This window comes from Maniola jurtina, chromosome 9 (assembly GCF_905333055.1).
Source record: "Maniola jurtina chromosome 9, ilManJurt1.1, whole genome shotgun sequence".
Taxonomy (NCBI): Eukaryota; Metazoa; Arthropoda; class Insecta; order Lepidoptera; family Nymphalidae; genus Maniola; species Maniola jurtina.
Genome location: NC_060037.1, coordinates 2893422 through 2917442, shown reverse-complemented (window position 1 = coordinate 2917442; position 24021 = coordinate 2893422). Strand labels below are relative to the sequence as shown.

Below are 24021 nucleotides of genomic sequence, written 5' to 3'. Positions count from 1 at the left end.
GCCATAAGTTAGCCTGCGTTAAATTAATATTATTTTCGTTTTTCTTATCAATGATCTTCAATTCTAATTATCCATTAGCCAATAATGAATCGCAAGATGTTATCACTCGGGTTATCGAGAAAAACCGGCCAAGTGCGAGTCGAACGCGCACACGAACGGTTCCGTTAAAGAAATTACACTTTTTTTTTTGTAATATAACCCCAAATTCACGGTTTTCGGTTTTCTCTCTACGACATTGCTACCTGCCATAGGCTTCTAGGTCAACGGGGAGTAGTAGTACCCTATAGGTTTTGATTCCCTTGTCGCGTCCTGACATACATACAGACAGACGGCGAAGTGATCCTACAGTGTTCTTTTTTTTCTTTGGAGATACGGAACCCTAAAAATTAAGGCAGTTGTGTTTTGTTCCATGAATTACAAGCTTTTAGTGATTGAATACTCTGCTGACCATATTACCATTATATGAAGCCATAACATTGACTGCATGTAAACATAAATCGATTATTATTAACTACTTCTGATTGTATCGAGAAACAGCCTCGCACTGTATCATAAAGGCGCATCCACACATGCGCACGCGCAGCGTACATTCACGAAACGCAGCGAACCGCTGTGTATGCATCATTTCGATGAGTTCGATTCGCAGCATGATTATTATAGTTTATTAGTTTAGTTCAAAGATATTACAAAACTCCAGCTATAGACAAAGCTCTTACAATCCTTTTTTTTAAAGTAAAAAAACAAATTCACAACACTTGTGCGTTTAACGCATATACTACATAGTTATTGGCGCGGCGTTTATGCAACTTTTGACAACTACGAGCGTGCTTCAAAAAATGGCGGCAGTTAGCAGGGTTGGCTTACATACAAGAAAAATAAATGAATTGAATTATTATTACTCAGGCCTGGTCTTGTGTTCCGCCGTGACTAATCACTACCCTGCCGACAAAATGGTGTCAAGTGATTTACCGTTCTAAACCAGCTGCGTAGGGATCGATACTGGATGGATGGGATGACGAGTTATGCGAGATTACTGCGATATCCCTTCCTGGTTAGCCCACTTCTATCTTAAACTGCATCGTCACTTACCATCGGGTGAGATCGCACGCACTTACCAACTTGTCATCAATTAATAAGGAAAAGAAAGCACTCGTGATCACATCCCACTACGAATATGTTATTAATATTTCGTGATGCCCATAGATCGCATGGTCCGTGCGCGTGCGCAGGTGTGGAGGCACCTTAATGTTCTTTCCATTTATTTCCTCTTTCTGCTCCCACCACGCGCTAAGAAAATGGCCGACAGTAAAGTCAGTGTTGCGCGTGATTGCGAACGCATGCGCGCGTTCTCGCGGCGATCTTTTAAGATATAAACGAAAACTAACGAAATACTGAAAACTATAATCCCGAACTGTTTATAACGAATTCGATATTCAAATCAGTGAAAGTGACAGTTTGTTCGTTTTTTGTCTGTGGTTTTGTTTCTTTTATAACTTAGCGGCCTTAGACAGTGCCTTGTTTGCTTTGTTGACCTGAAACAGCTGTCAAAATACCTATTATTCAGATTATTCAAGGTAAGTCTAGTCTTTCATCCGTGATGGTCTATCACTTTTTTTGAAACAATTCTTGGACGATGTAAAGTTAAGTTTCAATTTGGAAGGTTTTAAATAAGTTTTCCCGGGAAAAGAAAATATCTAGTTACTTAGAGTTTTTCCTATTGGATTTGTATATTCTGTATTCAATCAATTCCATGCCTTATCATGAGTGAGAGAGAAGAATGGTAAGGTCAATGATTACAGGTATTATCTAGGAACATAGGGACAAAATATTCAATTTTTAACCCCCAACCCAAAAAGGCGGGTGATATATGTTTGACGTGTGTATCTGTGTATCTGGTATCTGTGTATCTGTCTGTGGCATCGTAGCTCCTAAACTAATGAACCAATTTTAATTTAGTTTTTTTTGTTTGATCGAGAGCGTTCTTAGCTATAATCCAAGAAAATCAGTTCAGCCGTTTGAAAGTTTCAGCTCTTTTCTAGTTTCTGTAACCTTCACTTGTCGGGGGTGTTATAAATTTTTAATTTACACTTGTATTAATTGGATTATAAATAAGGCTCTATAATAATAGTTATAACAGAGTAGTTAGATAGATACTTACCTATTTAATTACTTTCTATTTCTCGAAGATTTCATTGAAATGTAAAGCCTTTGAACTATTATGTGTAGTGCAGTAAAGCACGTGGACTAACCTTTTAAGTTTACGACTTGCACTGCTACCTATATTTAATTTTTTCATAATTTTTAAGGAAACCGGTAATTTTATAATGTATTTTTTTGGGTTTTATATATAAAAGCATATACCTATTTGGATTTTATAAAGTTTGTTTCAAATAAACTAAGCAGTTTTATAAAAATTTTATCGAATGTGAGTAGAGTTTATCTATAACTCTACAATCTGAACTCTACATTGTTTGCGTTAGAATTAATAACAAATCTAAGTAACAGCTAACTATGTAGGTACCCAACGTTTGTAGGACAAGATCCATCGGGAGTATTACTCCTTCATAAAAAAATATATTAAATCAGAATATATTTATTTTCTAGCTAAGACGTCACAATATGGATATGGACGACACGATTTCCCTTTCTTAGTTTGAACGAGTTACATGTTAGCCAAGTTCTATATATGTACCTACTTACATTTTGAAATCTTACATTACATTATTGTTTTGTTTAACATAGTTAATGAATCGGAACTATATTTAACACAATGTAACATTCATAATAAACAATACGTATTTGTGTCAAGGAACCGGCCTGAAATTTACGCTTTGTCGTAAACTACATTTTGTATTTCAACGCATAAAAGTAGTAGGCATAAATCTTGTGTATAAAATTTAAAAAGTATCTGTATAGGTACAGTAAGGTAGGCAAAGGATAGACTTAGTATAGTCGGAGTGAACTGTGGTATAGAACATTTTTTTTTTTTTCAGGATTAGGGTTGGTTTTATAGAAAAACCCTTTTGGCTTGGTATCCGCTTTCTGCACGACCTTTTATGGGATGTAAACTTATGCTGAACATTACATTCTATTTAAACTTTGCATTTAGTCGTAAATATTTTCAGTAACTACTCATACATACGGTCTAATGAATCAGCTATACTGCGGGTCATTTTTTTGAATTTTTCAATATAATTGGCGGTCAAGATAAATTACCTGACTATTGGTATCAAGCCCAAAGCGCCGAAATTTCAAACATGGTGAACAGTTAGTGGCAGGTGGTAGCGTGTTGTGGTGGCAGATGGTGGCAGCGACCCGGAACGGTGGTTGCCGTCAAACGGTAACTATTGTGCGTCTGTTCGCAATGCCACTCGCTACTTCACGTCTCTTGACTAGTGCGAATTACTACGACATTACTACGACTAGTGGTCTCCTAAATATATACCTAAAACGAAAAAAATGATTGACAGACTGACTGACTGATCTATCAACGCACAGCTCAAACTACTGGCCCTTCTCTTGACTATGAATTCCAGTGCTAGTGATGTACCTAAACAAGTGTAAATTAAAAATTTTTAACATCCCCGACAAGTAAAGGTTTACAGTAACTAGAAAAGAGCTGATAACTTTCAAACAGCTGAACCTATTTTCTTGGATTATAGCTAAGAACACTCTCGATCAAGCTACCTTTCAAACAAAATAAAAAAACTAAATTAAAATCGGTTCATTAGTTTAGAAGCTACGATGCCAGAGACAGATACACAGATACACACGTCAAACTTATAACACCCCACTTTTTGGGTCGGGGGTTAATAAAGGAACAACTTATTGCAGCGGCCTAAGCAAAATCACTGTGACAACGCTTTCCCTTTGCTTTTGCATCGATAAAGCGTTACAAAACGCGTTGTCACACTAATTGCGCTTGGGCTGATGTAAGTAGGAAAAAACGTAAAATGTACGCAATCATGTTCGCTAAATTACGCTACAAGAAGTCATCTCAGCAATTCCGTGTAACTCGTGTCGTAACTGGCACTCGTCACCAAGAAGCTTATTGGCAATCACTTCCGTTCCGGGTCGCTGGCTGCTAGGAATCGCACCTGCTATTTTACTGTTAAATAATCCACACTAATATTGTAAACGCTGTCTGTCTGGCCCTTTGTTATTAACTCCTTCACGGTCAAATTACTGAACTGATTTTGTTCCAATTTGGTTGAGCGGTTTTGAGTTTCAGAAGCGTTAGGACAAACTTAAGTGAGACAAGATTAAGTATAAACTTACTATATTGTTCTAAATATCTATAGTAGATTTTAATAAGCTGTAAAATAGATTTTAACAAGTGTAAATTAAAAATTTTCAACACCCCCGACAAATCATTTTCAAATAAATAATTATGTATATCTAGGCAACGTCCATCTTGACAGCTTGACATTTGTCAATTGACACATGAATATTATGAACCTAACGGTTATCTAACCTTCTTTTCTACAAGAAAACTAGAAAATAGCTGATAACTTTTAAACGGCTGAACCAATTTTTTTGGATTATAGCTAAGAACACTCTCGATCAAGCCACCTTTCAAACAAAAAAAAGTAAATTAAAATCGGTTCATTCGTTTAGGCGCTACGATGCCACAGACAGATACACAGATACACAGATACACACGTCAAACTTATAACACCCCTCTTTTTGGGTCGGGGGTTAATAAACTGTAAAATAGTACTGGGTAATTATATATTTAATAATATTTAACATTAGAGGTTAAAGGCTTAGGATATAATTATTGAGCGCTAACTCGCCAACAAACTGTGATGCAGTTTGACGAGATATATTTTATAAAGATTTTTTTGTGTCTGCAAATTAAAAAATTAAAAAAAAAAATTTGTCCGTAGCCTCCGTAGCTTGGTCCGCATCGACTAAATATAGTGATTAGTCGATCTTATGCTACTTGTATCCAGGGTAATCAATGTGCCGGGCCTAGGGCTGTATGGCAACGGCATTCTGTATACCCAATATGAGGCGGCGTCACTTTATCTTTAGGTTATAACTTATAAGGTAGTATTGGATGTGGCTCTGTTTCTAATATTATCAAGCAGAGTCATATACCCTAGTTTAAGTCTTCGCGTCTCAATGTAACTCAATCCAGTTCTTCTATGGATCTCCTCATTCCTAATTTGATTGGTTAAAGATACCCCGATCTAAATCGCCCACTAGATTAAAGCTTTCTTACGAGGCATACGAGGCAGCTTCGGTACTCGTTGATCTATGTTTCTCAGTCTCACTCTTGTTCTTCTACAAATCTCCTTCCTCATTTCTGATTTGATTGCATAGCGATATTCCGAGCGTAGCTCTCTCCATCGCTTAGTAAGTAGAACTCGTTGAACTACGTCACATACAGTAGTTCTTCTACAGATCTCCTCATTGCTGTTTTAAGCGCGTAGAGTTACTCCGAGCATAGTTCTTTCTATCGCCCGCTGAGTAGAGCTTTCTTAATATGAGGCAGCTTCGCGATTCATTGAGCTCTGTCGTTCATTTCAGTTCTTCTACGGATCTCCTCATTCCTAATTTGATTTCGTAGAGATACTTCAAGCATAGCTCTCTTCACTGCTCGCTGAATACAAGTCTGAGTTTTTTATGTGGCACATATAGCTATTATGTATCACAGACGTAACCTACCTTCTCATAAAATGTGATATTACTCACAAACCTCATAAAGCATAGTCGGGAAGTGGTTTAACACCTTACACCCGATGTTCACGTAATGCAGCCATTACGCAACGATGAGCTCACGTGGGCCAATAAGGAGATGATTGTAGGCACGGTCGAAAGTCGCGTTTATATGGGGACTTCATTACTGAGGTTTGTGATAGCCTTACGCGTAATGACTTTCCCATGCAGTTGATTATACATCGCAATCATGAAATGGATAATACAAGTAGGCGAAGGCCTCCCTGGCGCAATGGTAAGCGCTGTGGTCTTTTTAGTGGGAGGTCCCGGGCTCGATTCCTGGCAGGGGTTTGGAATTTTATAATTTCTTGGTCTAATCTGGTGGAAGGATTTGGCCGTGGCTAGTTACCACCATACCAGCAAAGCCGTGCCGCTCGATAAATCATAAACTTAAAAATAAATAAATAACCTGTTTCTTGACAGACAGACAGACAGACAACAAAGTGATCCTATAAGGGTTCCGTTTTTCCTTTTGAGGTACGGAACCATAATACACAAAACATTTAAAATATGATAAATTATCTCATCTTATGTATTTCGCCCGCTTACAGAAGGTATGCGTATACCTTTAGAATGTGTGTTGACATTACACTGAAGGTCGACCAGTGACTTTTTCTATCTTTTCATCACAAGTTCATTACATTACATAGAACCCGCCTCTAGTGTCTTAATTTATTGCCATGAGATATTCAACTAGATTATTTTAAGGTTAGAGATCTTATATGTTTTATGAATGCAGTATAAGGGTCAGCGCACATTGAGCAGAGAAATGCTTGAGCAATTTTCATTGATAGTGATCAAGCTAAACCGAGTTCAAAATAGCGTTCTGCAAGAGATCTTAAAAAGTTTATTATTCATTTATGAATAAAAATTTCTCGAAAATTTTCTTGCTCCTCAGTGTGCGTTGACCATAAGAATTACTGTACTTACCGAGTTTTACTTTATGGACTTTTAATATTCACATTTTTGCAATATTTCTTTTCAAGACGCTATAATATTTTCTCTGCTGAAAGCTTCCAAAAGTAAAAAGTAATATTTTTTACAAACATAAAAATATTTGAAATCGGAAAATGGTTTCTTTTTAATGAATGAAAAAATAAACTAGACTGTAACTATAATATCTTATCTGACAACGACCCAAGGAGGCCAATACCATTTACATTTTGGGATATTTTAGATACAGATCACTCTTATAAGTAGGGACTATTACATACTCTCTTGATGGGTTTACTTTTATCTACAAATCTTAAAAGGAATTTATTCCTGCCGTGCTCCAAACGTAGGTAATTGGTTCTCATTTGAATCATACTTCCAACCAACCAAAATAAACACAACTAAACATTCTGTATCTATGGTTTCCAGATTTATCTAAATTGAACTTTGAAAGTACACTTTTTACGCAAAACCTAGCAAACGACAGTTTGTTATTTAAACGTGTCTAGAAAATTTCATTGAGTTTGATTGGTTTAATATGGAAAGCGCTCTAGAGCGCTAGGAAAATTTTTAAGATGTACCTAAGTATAGGGCTTAGGAAGATATTTTTATATCCCATCTTTTACCCGTAGTACAAGTTCAGTTGTCCGATCAACCAGACTATGGATAGAAGAATTTATGCATAGTACAGTTAACCGTACTATGGCCGAATACTAAGTAAAACGTTTTCAGACGTAAATGGATAAAATGTAAAAAACCAGACCCTTCGTTGAACGAGATAGGTTTAATGTGTTCGGCCATCCCAAAAGTGTTGTACATTACAGTAAAATACTTACCTATAATATAAAGTTAAAATTTTTGACATCATGTAGTAAGTAGTTTAGATCTCGAGTTTCTCTAAATCGTATCGTATAACTAAAAGTACGTTCTGTTTTTATTTTTACAACTTCAACAAGTCACCCGCGGCATTTCTACTAATTACACCAAATAATTCAAAGCTTTCGTCCAGTAATCAGATTTGAAGGGGTCTTCGTATATTTACAGACCGGTTGTCAGCTTTATGGTGCATCATAACATTTTATTTGTTTGTTAACTAGACTAGTTCCTCTGATAACTTGTTTGGTTTTCAAGAACTTTTATATTTTGTAAGTTTTTCTCAAGTAACCTTACCTTTTCGTCGAATCAAGATCGACTCGTTTTTCAATAATAGATAAAATTTGCGTTAACTGTCAGACAGACATTAACTTCTTACAGAGTCGCATAATGAGTTTTTTTGGACGCATCTCCCGGCGTGAGAGTTACTTAATTGAGCGCTTTGTAATGCAGGGCAAGGTGGAGGTCACCAGAAGGCTAGGAAGGTCGCCCATGCGATGGACCGACCAAATTGAGCCTGCTGTGGGCGGTCCCTTGCATGAGTGTACCAGGCTATCGCATATCGACCAGCAGGGAGATCTACTCCCCAAAAATTCACAAAGAAAAATAATACTTCTTTCCAGACTACTTTGAAAAAATTGCAGTTTAAGTAGGTATGCCTAAAAAATAATAAAAGTTACTGTTGGAAATCTCTGCGATATATGTTTTGCTTATATTAAAATATCTTTAGCTCTTAAATATCTTTATTTCAATACTACTTTGTAAACTAACGGTCTATTAAATGAAGGAATTTTCTTTGTTTTTCTTGCTACGACGCTACGTCAGACTTATTAAATACTTGTCTGTAGTTAATAACACGTTCATTTGTCAGGCCGTTTCCTCGTTTTTATGTTTATGTTTATTATTTATAGTATACAGTGTAGGTAATAACAATAAATGTCTAAGTAATTATTTTTATTGTAGATACCTTACCTTGCTTCAGCGGAATCGATTTAGCTTAATTGAAACAGGTGTTATTTGCGGAATTCGATGACTTACGAGGAACAAACTAACTCTGCGATAATCTGTGAGAAAAATATATATCTATTTTATAAATTTTATTCTCAGTAGGAAAGTAGATATCGTCGCTACGTATGAAAATTCCGCTATATAGAAAATCACAAGTTTTCAGGAGAGTCTATTAAAAAAATTTTTTTTTGAAACAAATTGCTTTTAGATCAAAATCACATAGGCTAAAAAGCTTATCTCTTGAACTAGCACACACGCTAAAGAAACGGGGCTCTGCATGCACACGGGTCTTTTAAAACCGAACAAAATCACATCAAAAACGAAAATTAAAAAAATACCTACATAATACCGGATTTTGCATGCGCAGCGACTATACAATAATAGACTGACTATACATGACTAGATCAAAAACTTTATCTTTTGTATAATATTATTATCTTACTATATAATCGAGTAGGAAATAATACTTGAAAAACTTTAATTTTGCTCTCTACTCTACTGTGTTCTATTTTATAATGTTATACTTATACTTAAAATATTGAGTGTTACAATAATTTAAATTAGACATAAGCACAGTTAAGATTTTTTTTGTACCATATTTTCACATTATAGTTTTAGTATGCATTTACCCCGATTTACTTTCTCACTAAGCACATTCCCAAATAGCTCAGTGATACTCACGCACATAATATTATATTAATCTTGTATGTGAGATATAATTAATTACACGTTAATTGACCGTAATAAAAAGGTTTTTTTAACTTTTAGTTTTCGGGCCGCTTTCACCGCATTGCCCGGTCGCAGAACATTATTCTTAAATACCCAACGTGTTAGTAGATCAGGTATTTACAAGTACGAAGCTACTTCGAACGGAATAGCACTTCGGGTATTTACTAAATGCTGCCTGGGGTAGATGCACTTCGGGTATTTACTAAATGCCACTCACCTGAGCGGGCGCACGGACGTAGAATAATAATACAGTTTTGATCTTTCTAACCATACCCTTCCAGCATATTTGGTATTATTTGAAACGATTTGACACAACTGCCCAAAAAAGGGGTGTAATTTTTAAAATTATATAATTTAACAATTACACTTTATCCTTTCAAGTTCCTTTATTCCACCCATAACTTGACTTAAGATTTTTTCTTGACACTAGATTAAATTTTTTAAGAAAATTCAATATGGCGGCTGTACTTTTTATTTTTTAGTTCGTCTATTGAAATAAGTCGTGTTTTTTTTTAAAGAGCGTGGCGCGGTTATGATTTTGTGCTCCTTTTAACCATACCCTTCCGGGAATGAGTCTGACGATATGTCAACAGATTTTACACTAATTATAGTTTTACACATCTAGTGACTATAACTTGTAATTTCAGCACAATAAAAGTAAGAGCGACATTGGAAATGCACCGTTAATTTGGCGTAAAGTAAATCGCAATACAATTATCGGTATGCGATACAGTTAGCCTGGGGGCCGTTAACCGGAAAATATAAAAGTAAAAACCGCAACCTTTCTATAGGCCTGTTCTTATTGATGGATTAAAATTAGTGATTCTTGAGACCATGGACTTTACCCTCCTCATTCTGAGAGAAGCCGTACTCAGTAGTGGGCCGGCAATGATAATGATAGTGGAAAAAGGGAAAATATTATACGTCTGCTCTTTTCTATTTAGGTAATACTCGTATGCACTACATTACCTACTAAAATTTTAAAGCTCTCGGATATTTTTTAAAGACTTTTTTAAATGTGTTTTTTTTTTTAAATCTATGGAACCTTTGGTAACAAGAGGCTGACTTTTTTAGTTTGTATTGTGCCTATTGTACCTATCTGTTACTTTTCAAAAATTCTAGCTAGTGCAAAATCTATTTACTGTCTTAGATTTTCCGGGATAAAAACTAACTGTATCCATCCTAAAACCGATCCGTTGCTCCGTTGCGGAGTTAGTGAAGGACAAACCAACAAACGAACACATTTTGCAATCATAATATTATTATTAGAGGATCTCTCGTTTTGTCAATTCTCTAGGTCATGTTCTTACAAATAGGTGTAGGCTGGTGGAAGGATGTCACACACTCTATTATCTAAGTTGCTAAATTATGAGTAAGTAGGTATAAGGCCGACCGCACTTTGGAAGCATTTTCGTACGAATTTCACTCGTGCGACCACGTACGCACGATAATCCTGACCTTCCAAGGTCTACGGTAGTACGCAAGCTGCATGCAAGTATTGTAGTTTTGACGTCCAAAAACAATCCTAACTTGTTGGGATTTTTAAATAGGTACACTTTAGTAATTAACTTAGTTAAAGGACACAAATATTTGCGGGATCAAAGTGGGATCAAAAAAATGATTTGTCTGGAGTCTGGAAGATCCAGATTATTAATCACGCACCAAAGAGGATTTCACAAAGGCTATATCACCGAGACACAGTCACTGCAGCACAGCCTGTTTGACGGAGAAAAAGTCTTCAGTGTGCGCACTCAATTCGTACGAGTAATTACGCCCAGTGTTCATTCGTTTACGTACGATACAAATTTGCTTCCAATGTGCGGTTAACCTAATACGTGACACTGTTTTCATCTTAGTTAATAGGTGAGGGCAATTACAAAAGGTTAAGGTTATTATTAAGTTATGCTAATGTAGGGGTTTCCCACGACACAGATGCAGTTTAAGTTTACTTATCGGATATGGAAATGGTCATTTTGTCGTTTTTCATAGTTTACTCAAAGAAGCCTCGGGTTTTCGATACAGTGTTTGTTGTTTGAGTGTGTAGTCTCAAAGCAAGTGTTTTTCAAAAAGTTCTTATGAACTAGGTAGGTAAAGCTCACAATTCAACCTAAGGGGGTAAAGTCGGGGTTTGTTTGTGTAGTCCACGAAGTCCTAGGTGTAAGCTACTAACTTAGGGCCCAGGACTTAGCTAGTACTAATAAAATTAGGAAAAGAATAATGTATTGGGCTTAGTTGGAAGGGAAAGGGGAATATAAGTCATCATAAACTTGCCATAATAACCTTACCTAGTATTCTTTAAAAAACCGGCCCAGTGCAAGTCAGACTCGCGCACTGAGGGTTCCGTACTCGGGTATTTTGAAAATTGAAACATGTTTTAATTTTTTTTTAAATGATTTAACCACAAATTCGCGGTTTTCAGATTTATTTCTGTACTTGTGCTATAAGGCCTGCCTACCTGCCAAATTTCATGATTCTAGGTCAACGGGAAGTACCCTATAGGTATCTTGACAGACACGACGGACAGACGGACAGACAGACAGACAGACAGACAACGAACTGATCCTCTAAGGGTTCCGTTTTTCCTTTTGAGGTACGGAACCCTAAAAAGCGTATTGGCTGAATAGAGCACATAATATTATTACCTGAAGTTACAGCTCTTACGTGAGGAACTTTAAATAACAAACGAAAGTCTTTAAATTGAATAAAAAAGACGACTCAGAAAACCAGTTTGAAATTCGTTCACCCGTATTCTGTACCTACTATAGTTATTGACCACTTATCAACCGCCATAATATCTGCAAAAACCAATGATATTATAGTATACTAGCTTTTGCAGGCGACTTCGTGCGCGATTCAAAATAAATTATAATTTATGACATTACTAGATGATACCCGCCGACTTTGACCGCGTGGATTTGGGTTTTTGAAAATCCCGTAGGAACTCTGATTATCCTGGATAAAAAGTAGCCTATGTCAATTTCCGGCATGTAAGCTACCTCTGTTCCAAATTTTATATAAATCCCGTGGGAACTCTCTGATTTTCCGGGGTGAAAAGTTGCATATCTTCCCCGGGACGTAAACTAAGTACGTACAAAATTTCATCAAAATCGGTTAAACTGTTGGGCCATGAAAAGCTAGAAGACAGATAGACACACTTTCGTATTTATAATATTTGTATAGATATCTTAACAATAATAATATAAAGTATGGATAATGTTGCAAAAACCCACAAAAAGGCCGCGGATTCGCAAAAAGCTGCAACACCATAAACCCACACGTCTAACAACTCCGATGTCACTATGATGTCACCACGACCTTCCCAATAAGGCCCGAGGCGAGGCCTTATTAAGTAACTCACTTGCTAAGTGGCCTGCAACGTAATCATTTACTTGATACTTCCAGATATAGTAACGAACTTATGAGATGTAATGATACCTTTTTAGGGCTCGTAGTTAAACAAGGAACTCTTGTAGTTTTGTCCAGTCCGTCTGTCTGTGTATCACAGACATTTTTAAAAATAAACCATAAGGTCTGTAAAGTTGAAAAGCAGATTTACATAATATAGGAAGGACTCCTAACCTGTTAACGCTCTAAAGAGCTAAAAATATTTTTTCAAAAGTTCACAATCGGCAGATCCATAAGCGGCTTGAATACCTTATAAATTTCATTTTGCTTTTTCGCGATATGAGAAGACTTGAATAAAGGCAAGTGCAAGTCTTACCTACGTTGAGCCAGTAGCTTACTTTGTCGTCAGTGACTAAACAATGCATGCCGAGATTCAATTAGACTTGCAAATAAATAATTTTTCTAGTTTCAGTTGTGTTTTCATTTGAATCACTCATTTTTTACATGCAGATATTTCCCTACTGAGTTGAAATAAATATACCTACACCATAGCGTTTTTGTAACGTAAGCTTTCTTTGCGTGTTCTATTATCTATATTATATTGCTTTTATAACGCGAATTATTCTGAGGAGTTACTTGACCTTATTCCACTCTCTATTTTCTACTACCACACCGCACGTCACCGAATTCACTCCAACTTCACTCTCACCATATGAACTGGGTGCCTGATGCCAGAGCTTTTTTCTATGCTAATTGTAGAACCAACTTTCTTCGTCGGTGTTCCTATTACATTTCAACATGGGGTTATTCAAGGAGCGGATCAACAAATTCCTGAAAAACCGACAATGTATTGGTGTTTCCTCTGGTGCTGCAAATGTTCATGGGCGGTCGTAATCACTTAACATCAGGTGACCCGCCTGCTCGTTTGCTCGCTATTCATATTTTAAAAGCACACACATACCACTGACCGGTCAGCTTGACTCGTTTCGATTTTTGAGTTACTTGCTCACCCATTGTGAATCTGGCTTTACTACCTTTGCCGTGTTTCTAATGTTCGCGTGTTTAGAACCAATTTTCATACAAACCTGCCCCTGGGCCAACCAATACCCGATACACTTATCTTGAGGAATGCTGGCTCCCGCACACGAACACATAAATAATATAGGGAAACAAATTGGACAATTCCAGAATATTTGGGACAATCCCAGAAATTCTTGGAGTATTCAAAGTACCTATATTCTTGACATATCCCAAAGTTTTATTATATCACTCAGTGAAGCAAATCAAATGAGTTTGATGGCATTCATTTAGTGATGATTTCTGAGTTAGAGAAAGATTTCAACGACACTAGAGGCCCACTAAGGCATGTAAGCTTCAATAACAACCATGGCAGAACGAGTCTCATAGGTTAGGTTAACTTTATCAAAATTTTAGGTTTATAGGGTCTGTGTAGAGAAGTTATGGGTATGCAAAAAAGTTTCAAATTGGAGATAACATACAAAATGGAAGTCAAGACGTGAAATGAAAGTGTGAAATAAATATATTATCTGCTTGAACAATCTAACAACTGCCAACGAATGCATCATTCCTCAGTCATTACTGTATAGAAAAATGTATACAGCAGTATAAAAAACGTACATACATATAACAAAAAAGGGAACATAAAAGAATTTTAAACAAAACATTTAACAGGCCATCGCATCGCTTAAAAATTCCCGGTCATTATCCATAAAACGCCTACACGTAATAATCTGCCTGAAAATACGTTGAAGACCGCGCATAAAGTTGTGAAATTACTGCTAAAATGTATGAATAATCACACGTATAACGATAACGATGAGAGTAAAGTACAAGTTCTTGAATATTTTGGTCTTCATAAATATAACAAAGTTCACATAACGCTGGAATTACCAGTTCATTATAATGGTTTAACTTTTGATCTTGCATCGATGAAGGAACTGAATATTTTAATTAATCTTTCAATAGCTAAGTCACCTCGTCTTCGCTCGCCTTAGGATCTAAAAATTCTTTCTTAGTGTGGGGGTCTACACTTTACAGTCTAAAAGAGGCAAACCATTGTCAGGTTTCTAGATAGGTATCCTGTAGTTTATTCTTTTATGATTTATAGATGTTTATATTTTTATGGTTTATTTTTAGATTGCTGACTTTGTGGAGGTTTCTATTCATCATTCATAACCTTTCACTAAGAATGTTTCATTACAGATGAATCGCCTAATTTCGCTCTAAAAATTTTCAGCCTGTTTGCTGCAGATTTAAATGAATAAGTAAGTATTTATGTATTTTTTGACAGAAGGGCTGGCTCATTTTTTGCGCAACGGATCAGCCTAGCTGTCCAACGCGGAAATGCAGCCAGTATTCTTGGCACCACTCCACGCGGGCATGATTTGTATAGTAATTAGATAAGGCTAGCTTTAAGTTTTATTGTAATATTTTCATTTTTTTTGACAATAAACTTTAATAAATCTCTAATTTATTGCGAATCTGTCTCTGATGTGGGTCGTTACGGAATGCTGCTACCATCTGGCTTTATATATTTGCTCTAGACAAACCTTTATTCAAACTCTTAAGAATGAGAATTATAAACTAGTAAGTTCTTAGTTGTCATAAATTGGTAGAGTTCCGATACAATGCCTTATAAAACCCACTGGATTGTTTTTCTATGCATAACTTGCCTTTCCCGGTAGTCCCGGGTTCTGAATAACCCAACTGGATATTAACATACGTCTATTGTTTACTCGTAACTATCATATTTCTTCTGTTAAGCGCATTCCTGTAAAGTATAATAATTGTAAAGCTTTTAAAGGAATAGTACTACGCACAGGACGGTATAAATCAGGTATGATTATGAAGTATTCCGAATAAATAATTGCGGACTGCTGCAACTTGGTTTTTTTTTTGTCCAGTCCTAAATATTTTGACAGGTTCAAATACGTTTTTTGTTTAAAATAGCCGATGAAAAGAGCCCTTCTTTCTATAGAGTACTGAATTTAGTTCATTGATCATACTTAATTTACCATCGGATCATAGATTCTTAACTATTGGTAAACAATACAAATCACCATATTGTTCTTCATTTGTCACATGAAGGATACAAGTAGGTACCGTACCTGCCCACGCTCCCGGATTTGCTCTACCATTGTACAGCACTTCTCACACGCAGTGAACTGTTTAAAAATCAAATTTATTCTGCCCTAGTGCGCAATTTACGGTTACTTGATATAATTTACATGATTTTTATTCTTATCTCTTAGACGGCTGCTTTTAATTTTTCCAAGCACGTTTTTTGTTGAGATTTCATAGTTTTAATATTTTTTCAAACGCTTTATTCGACGCGTTACACACAGGAATTTCGAATGAAATCTTTCCTTGGTTACTTAAATTCATGTTTTAATCCTTCTAAACAAGAGATATTTTACAGTGTAGATAAAAATTAATATTATTATGTTTCTGAAACTTTGCTTTTCTTAAAGATTGTGAGTTTACTTTATAAGAATCATAGTTAACAAGTGTAAATTAAAAATTTTCAACACCCCCGACAAATCATTTTCAAATAAATAATTATGTATATCTAGGCAACGTCCATCTTGACAGCTTGACATTTGTCAATTGACACTTGAATATTATGAACCTAACGGTTATCTAACCTTCTTTTATACAAGAAAACTAGAAAAGAGCTGATAACTCTTAAACGGCTGAACCAATTTTTTTGGATTATAGCTAAGAACACTCTCGATCAAGCCACCTTTCAAACAAAAAAAACTAAATTAAAATCGGTTCATTCGTTTAGGCGCTACGATGCCACAGACAGATACACAGATACACAGACACACAGATACACAGATACACAGACACACAGATACACAGATACACAGATACACAGATACACAGATACACACGTCAAACTTATAACACCCCTCTTTTTGGGTCGGGGGTTAAAAATTGTTTAAAAACAAATTATAATATTTTACTCTTTGTTTTGCCAAAGATTTCATCAAATCAATACTTATAATAATCAACTAATAAAACAAAATTTAAAATAAATAGTTAGGATACCTACTCTACATAGGATACATAGGATATCTACTATGACTTTGTTTTTTGTAAAACGCCATAATTAAAAAACTTCACTATCGTCCTCGTATAGTTTTCAAACGAAATTCTCTCCATCTCGAAATTCCCACAGACTTATTATTATAAAGGAATGGTAGAATTATAACATTTTATGGATGAAATAAATCAAATGCTAATCCTGTCTTTCTCGGTGAGCGTGTTGGACGTTAGTAATAATGAGTTATGGGAAATCTATTTGGGTTCTCACGTAGGTTGTATTGACGAAGTGAAGTTAGTATTAGTAGGAACAAATAATTCGTGCCTAATATTTTACGTGGGTATCATTTATTTAGAGGGCTACGTCTATTTGAAATGTTGTACGTCAATAGCAGTAGGTAGATATTGAGGATCGTGCGGATGCCTCCCTTTGATGCGATTCTTGCTAGGATGTTCTTCCATTACTCTCTATTTCCTGCAGCGTGAATTGCATCGCAGATAGGTGTATCGCCCGCTTTTTTATTTGGTCTGACCAAAACGTTTCGGGCTATGTCCGCAGGGTCTCTTTCCTTCGATCGAACCACTGACCATGAGTTTTTCAATATTCTTTCTTGCGATGTTACTCAAGTACTAAAGAGTACTAATGGGATGCCAAGTAGGGTGCCAATGGGATCCTATAACTAAGTCTCCGTTGTCTGTCCGTCCGCCTGTCTGTCTGCCAGCGGGCTGTATCTCGTGAACCGTAATAGCTTGAAAGTTGAAATTTTCACAGAATATGTATCAGGCAGCTAAAAAACAAATACTTACTAAAAATTTCGATACTGCCACCATGAAAATTAAAAAAAATACAAAATGCTATTTTTTGTACCTACGATGATACGGAACCCTCCCTGTGCGAGTCCGACTTGCACTTGACCGGTTTTTATTTTGAGTTTGTTAAGTAATGAGACGTTGGTTTTATGTTCGGTCCACGATATATTGAATTGATTGAATAGTAGTTACCCAACAAAAACTAACGGTAAGTACAATTCTTTGCGAAGACATCGGTCTGTTTACGAAACACAATATCAAAACAAAGTGTTCTAATAGGCTTTAATTTTATACAGCAGGTCCATAAGTTGGCAGGCGCCAAGTAGGCGTTACAAAAGAACAATAGCGCATGCCACTTAGTGGAACAACGCCAAATGCAGTGTTTAGTCTTTGGAACCACACCTACTGTGGCATCGTCACGTCAGGAATTCGTAATTCGTAATACTATTTTTTGACAAGTGCAACACCAACGCTAGTTTTTACGCACTGTAGGTATGAGCAGAGTGGTATGAGTAAGAAATTGAACGGTATCAGACATTCCACAACCGAAGGGAAGCTGTGATAGATAGCTGTGTGTGTGAGGACGTCCGCCTTCTAATCGGAGGTCGGGGGTTCGAGGGTACCTCTAACTTTTCGGAGTTAAGTATATGTGCGTTTTAAGTACGAGTACCCAATTAAAATATATCACTTCCTTTAACGGTGAAGGAAAACATCGCGAGGAAACCTGCATGCCTGAGAGTTCTCAGATCATCCCATCATGACAAACCAATCACTGGCCCACTACTGAGCACGGGTCTTTTCACAAAATTAGAAGGGTTTTAGCCATAGCCTACCATGCTGGCCACAGAAATCCAATTGGCAGACTTCACACACCTTTGAGAATATTATGGCGATCTGTCAGTCATGCAGGTTTACTCACTATGTTTTTCAACCTTCCTTTCACGGAACCCTGACAAAGATATTCTTTATTTATATGGGACAAGGCATTTGTATGATTATTGCATTCAGTAAAACCCAAATGTCACCGTCCTAAGGAGACAACAGGTTTGTGGCACCTAGACCCTTGTCACTGGAACAGGTCTTGTAGGTCACTCCTGTGCATCGGCCAACATTCACGACAGGCTCTAGATCTTGAAATCTAAATGTCATGGAAGATAGCAATTATCTCATTAACACAAGGCACAAGCGGTGATAACCTTCTTTTTTTTTTATTCAGATACAAGTTAGCCCTTCGGATCGGTTGATGATGGTGATTGTGATCATCGCAATGTCTATGACTGGGTTCGGTACGTCTTACATCTTACCGGGCTTTATTACCGACTAGAGGATGCCCGCGGCTTCGCCCGCGTGGATTTCGGTTTTTTAAAATCCCGTGGGAACTCTTTGATTTTCCGAGATAAAAAGTAGCCTATGTCCTTCCCCGGGATGTATCCCATGTCTATACCAAATTTCATTCAAATCGGTTCAGCGGTTGGGCCGTGAAAACGTAGCAGACAGACAGACCGACACACTTTCGCATTTATAATATTAGTATGGATTACCGATCCCAATACTTTTTCGTAATAAATACGTCCGCAATGGTGGCTCCTGCGAATAATAAATTTATTAAATCAGGTAATTTAATAAACGATTGCACACGTGTTCAGAAACATTTACCTACGCAACACCTATAAATAAATCGCAATTTGAATACATTAACATAATCATGCCGAAAAATAACACGTTTACCGAATTTCACTAGTACCTACCGCAGCTAGTACTGGTTATAGCAGTTTTGTAAGAAAAAACATGTTAATTATAATATGAGGTCCTTCTCTTTGAGAATATAATCACACTAATATTATAAAGGCGAAAGTTTGTGTGTATGTTTGTTACTCCTTCACGCATAAACTACTGGAAGGATTTGGCTGGGAATGGAGATAGATTATACCCTGGATTAACAAAATATGCTACTTTTTATCCCGGAAAATCAAAGAGTTCCCGTGGGATTCTGAAGAACGTAAATCCACGCGGACGAAGTCGCGGCATCTGTAGCTAGTAAAGAATAAATAATCTGTGCACCAAACTCCTCTGTTAAAATTGGACTAAATATTCCCTAACCGAACCAATTTTCAATTTATTTCGTAATTATTATTTCCGCATGCTACATAATATCTCTGCCTGTTCAGTTCAGTACCGTGGGCGTACATTTTGTCGTATGCAAATCGCCCATGTTTGTGTGGGCGCGAAGGTTTTTGCAACTTGTTTTGAACTGTATTAGGAAAATTGACCAAATCATAGAGCGCTATTCTCAAGTTATAAAACGAAATGAAATAAAATTATTAAAATAAGTAATATTTTACAGTCCAAAATTGGTTCACGGGAAACAACTTTTCAGAAAGTCTTCGCTTCTTTATACTAAGGAGACAACAAGTGTAAAATTTAAAACACCCCCGACAAGTGACAACTAGAAAGGAGCTGATAACTTTCAAACGGCTGAACCGATTTTCTTGGATTATAGCTAAGAACACTCGATCAAGCCACCTTTCAAACAAAAAAAACTAAATTAAAATCGGTTCATTAGTTTAGGCGCTACGGTGCCACAGATACACAGATACACACGTCAAACTTATAACACCCCTCTTTTTGGGTCGGGGGTTAATAATAATAACTATCCCGAGAAACAAGTGTAAATTAAAAATTTATAACACCCCCGACGATCCAAAGTATTTGAGTTTTCCAAAACATCATTTTCAAATAAATAATTATATGTATTTAGGCAACGTCCATCTTGACAGCTTGACATTTGTCTATTGACATAATATTATGAACCTAACGGTTATCTAACCTTCATTTCTACAAGAAAACTAAAAAAGAGCTGATAACTCTTAAACGGCTGGACCAATTTTTTTAGATTATAGCTAAGAACACTCTCGATCAAGCCACCTTTCAAACAAAAAAAACTAAATTAAAATCGGTTCATTCGTTTAGGCGCTACGATGCCACAGACAGATACACAGATACACAGATACACAGATACACACGTCAAACTTATAACACCCCTCTTTTTTGGTCGGGGGTTAATTAAAAAGATAGATTTTAATAAGAACATTTTTTTAGAACGTAGAAGAATAGTAACAGTACCTACCTATTTGTTATGGTATCCAATCAAGACACGCGACAGCGTGTCTCGCCAAGTTCTAATAAGAACGGCGGCACGCTGACAAGTGTATATTACACGAACCATTTCGAGCTACTTTTGACCCCCCCATAACTCAGAAACTATTGAACCTACATATTTGTAATTTTGCATATCTATTAAGACCCCTTTAAACGCTTAGAATCCAAAATTTCATGAAAAAATCTTTTATCGATATTAAGTTATTAACGTCTGAAAAGTGCCATTTTTAACACTCACTCACTCATCACTCACTCATCAAAAACCTAACCTACTTCCAGGTGACTTAGAAACTTCAAATTTGGTATAGTGATAGGTAATTAGGTGTATACAAAGGAAAAAATCAGAAAATAGCAAATTATATTTTAATTTGTCATATATTATATGACAAAGTTATTGGTGTGGCTAGTAGAACAGCAAGTATGGATCGAGGTGCACATTTTAAGTTTGTAAAACTGTGTAACGTTGGTTCGTTGATCCGTTGCTCCATTGCGACGTGATTGAAGAACAAACAAATACTTGCTCTTTAATATGGATAGTAATGGGTGATTTACTTCCAAAGCAAGGAACATAACATTATAACTTCATATATACTAGTGACCTGCCTCGGTTTTGCTTGGTTTCACACGGACAGGTAGTACAATACAAACTATTCCCAGAGTTGATTTTCCGTTGTATGTTTTAAGTGGTCTAATTGTGTATTTTTTTTGTAAGGGATAATCTCAGAAGATAAAAGTTATGTACCTAAAGGTTAGGTATACTATATCTGACATACTGTACTTATTAGTTAGGTACTATTGTACTCGTATTGAAAGTGAAATCACACCTGGTGTCTTGTCAAGGGAATCAAAACCTAACGGACCTAGAACATTATGAAAAGTAGGTAGCAATATTATCATAAAAACCAAGTAAAGGAAAAAATCTTAAAACTGTTAATTTGTGGTTAGGCTTACATCACAAAAAAAGTGTTATTTCTTGTACGATGGCGCAGAACCCATCGTGTGCGAGGTACTTGACTGGTTTATAATTTGTAAGGGGTAATCTTAGATGATAATATAAGTTATGTATGTATATCTAAAGGTTAGATATATTATGGTATACCTAATAATTACTAATTACTATAATTTTCGTAAAAATATTCGTAAAATTATTCTCAGTTATGCACAATGAAACGCATAAAAAAGCAGGAACCTTTGAAACAATAACAAACAACTATAGTGCACATGTTGAAGTCCCATGCAGCCGTTACTGGTCAGCTGAAGTGACTCGACATAACATTTTGCTTTGCTTGCATAAATTATTATGTTTTAAAATTGTATCCTAAACTCAAAAACAATTACTGATTAATATTATCTATACTTAGGTACTATTTGTTATATTATCAACTTAAGAACTTATTATATTCCATAAAAAATATAAGAGCCAAAAAAAGATTCAATAAATTTTACCCGTGAAAATGTTACTTTAAGACATATTATCAATGACATAAGTCATATTAATAAATCCAACCACGGATATACTATAATACATATAATACCCATGTCCAATTACAAATTTTTGTGCTAGTACCTAGTACCTACTACGGACAGACGGACGAACGGACGGATATTGGAAAACTATGTATAATAATATAAGGGGTTCCTTGTTGCCTATGGAACCACAAAAAAAAAGGTCGTTGTTTTGTTAGTACTTCTTGGCAATCAATGGTACCCTGTTAGACATTGTTTGGTGTATTGTTTGTTAATTTACTTGTTTTGCCAGATGTCAGATATCGCGATCCATAAGGCGCAAGGCACACCACCAGAATGGTGAGAGGATGCGCGCCAAGCGCACGCCTTTGCAGTCAAGACTGAAGTAAACAGGGTGACCCTCCAGCCGAAATATTTAAACAAAATTATACAATCTAAGTGTAAAAAAACCGGCCAAGTGCGAGTCAGACTCGCGTACTGAGGGTTCCGTACTCGAGTATTTTTTCCAACATTTTGCACGATAAATAAAAACTATTATACATTAAAATAAATAAAAATCTGTTTTAGAATTTACAGGTAAAGCCGTTTCATATGATACCCTATTTGGTATAGTTATCTTACTTTGAAAATTAAAACACATTTTTTTTTAAATGAAGTGACACAGATTTTCTCAAATACTAAAAATACTTAAATATAAAAATTAAATCTGTATTATTATTATTTATGAAGATGAATATACTGAACTTTATCCAACAAAAATGATGTAACCACAAATTCGGGGTTTTCAGATTTATTCCTGTACTTGTGCTAAAAGACCTACTTACCTGCCAAATTTCATGTCTCTAGGTCAACGGGAAGAACCCTATAGGTTTCTTGACAGACACGACGGACAGACAGACAGACAGACAGACAACAAAGTGATCCTGTAAGGGTTCCGTTTTTACTTTTGAGGTACGGAACCCTAAAAATGAGAAAAATATTCATGCTTAGTTTTAAAAAAAACTGTGCCTGTTCAAAACATCGAGATTTTCGCATAGTGGTCACTGGTCACTACTTAAGATCCCGGCAAAGAAACCACCTCCACTCGAAGAGCAGTCTCTATTCTATTCATCACACCTCGACTCACCACGCTCGGTCTGCGCTGACCCTTAGTTGTAGACATTTGGCATAAAATAGAATTCATATTGTTACTAGTTCGTTTCAAGTTTGGATATTAAGAGTAGAGGCATTTAAGCTCGGGAAGGTGGCGAGAGCTGTTTTATTTGCATTGCTTTTCTCAGATTTTCATGTTAATCTTAACATATAGATCCTAGTTAAATAATAGTGAAAATAACCACAAAAACTCAGCTCACGAGATCGTGTGATTATGTTCTATTATTGAGTTCGCGTCTCGATATTTTATTTTAATTTTAAAGAGGACTTCACTGCTCAATTATTATTAAATTACATAAGTTTTAAAATAATCTAAGTGTGTTCGTGGTATCCTGGGTTCCAGCAGCAGAGTGTTGGGAAGTACTAGTTATTAAGTTTATGTATTTTAACATGCTTGATTAAAATTTGCATTTTAGGAAATACAATCCATGTGCGTTCGTGGTATCCTTAGTTCCAGTAGCAGAGTGTTGGGAGGAAGTACCTAATAGTTATTAATCCTATCTATTTTAACATTGGAAATTCATTAAAAATGTATTGGCACTTATGCGCGATTAGGGGCACTGGGAGATAAATTGAAATCACATATAAGTGTCAGTGGCAGGCAATGTGTTAAATAAGTATAGCAGGTGTTTTACGAAATATTACCGCTTTAAATATATATAATACTTTAAGTGTACCTACTATCTACCTACCTTAAATAATTTTTCTTGGAGTTCTTTTAAATTATTGTGATATTATTATTAATTATTTTAC

At 36.0% G+C, this 24021-nt stretch overlaps 1 protein-coding gene across 4 annotated transcripts in view; it reads left to right on the top strand.

The window, feature by feature from the left end:
* Positions 1-1297: 1297 nt before the first annotated feature.
* Positions 1298-24021, top strand: part of LOC123868119 — a 114267-nt gene continuing 91543 nt past the window's right edge. For all 4 annotated transcript variants that reach the window (XM_045910489.1, XM_045910488.1, XM_045910487.1 and 1 more), the window contains exon 1: positions 1298-1574. The gene's annotated coding sequence lies outside the window, so the exon portion shown is untranslated. The remainder of the gene's footprint in view (positions 1575-24021) is intronic.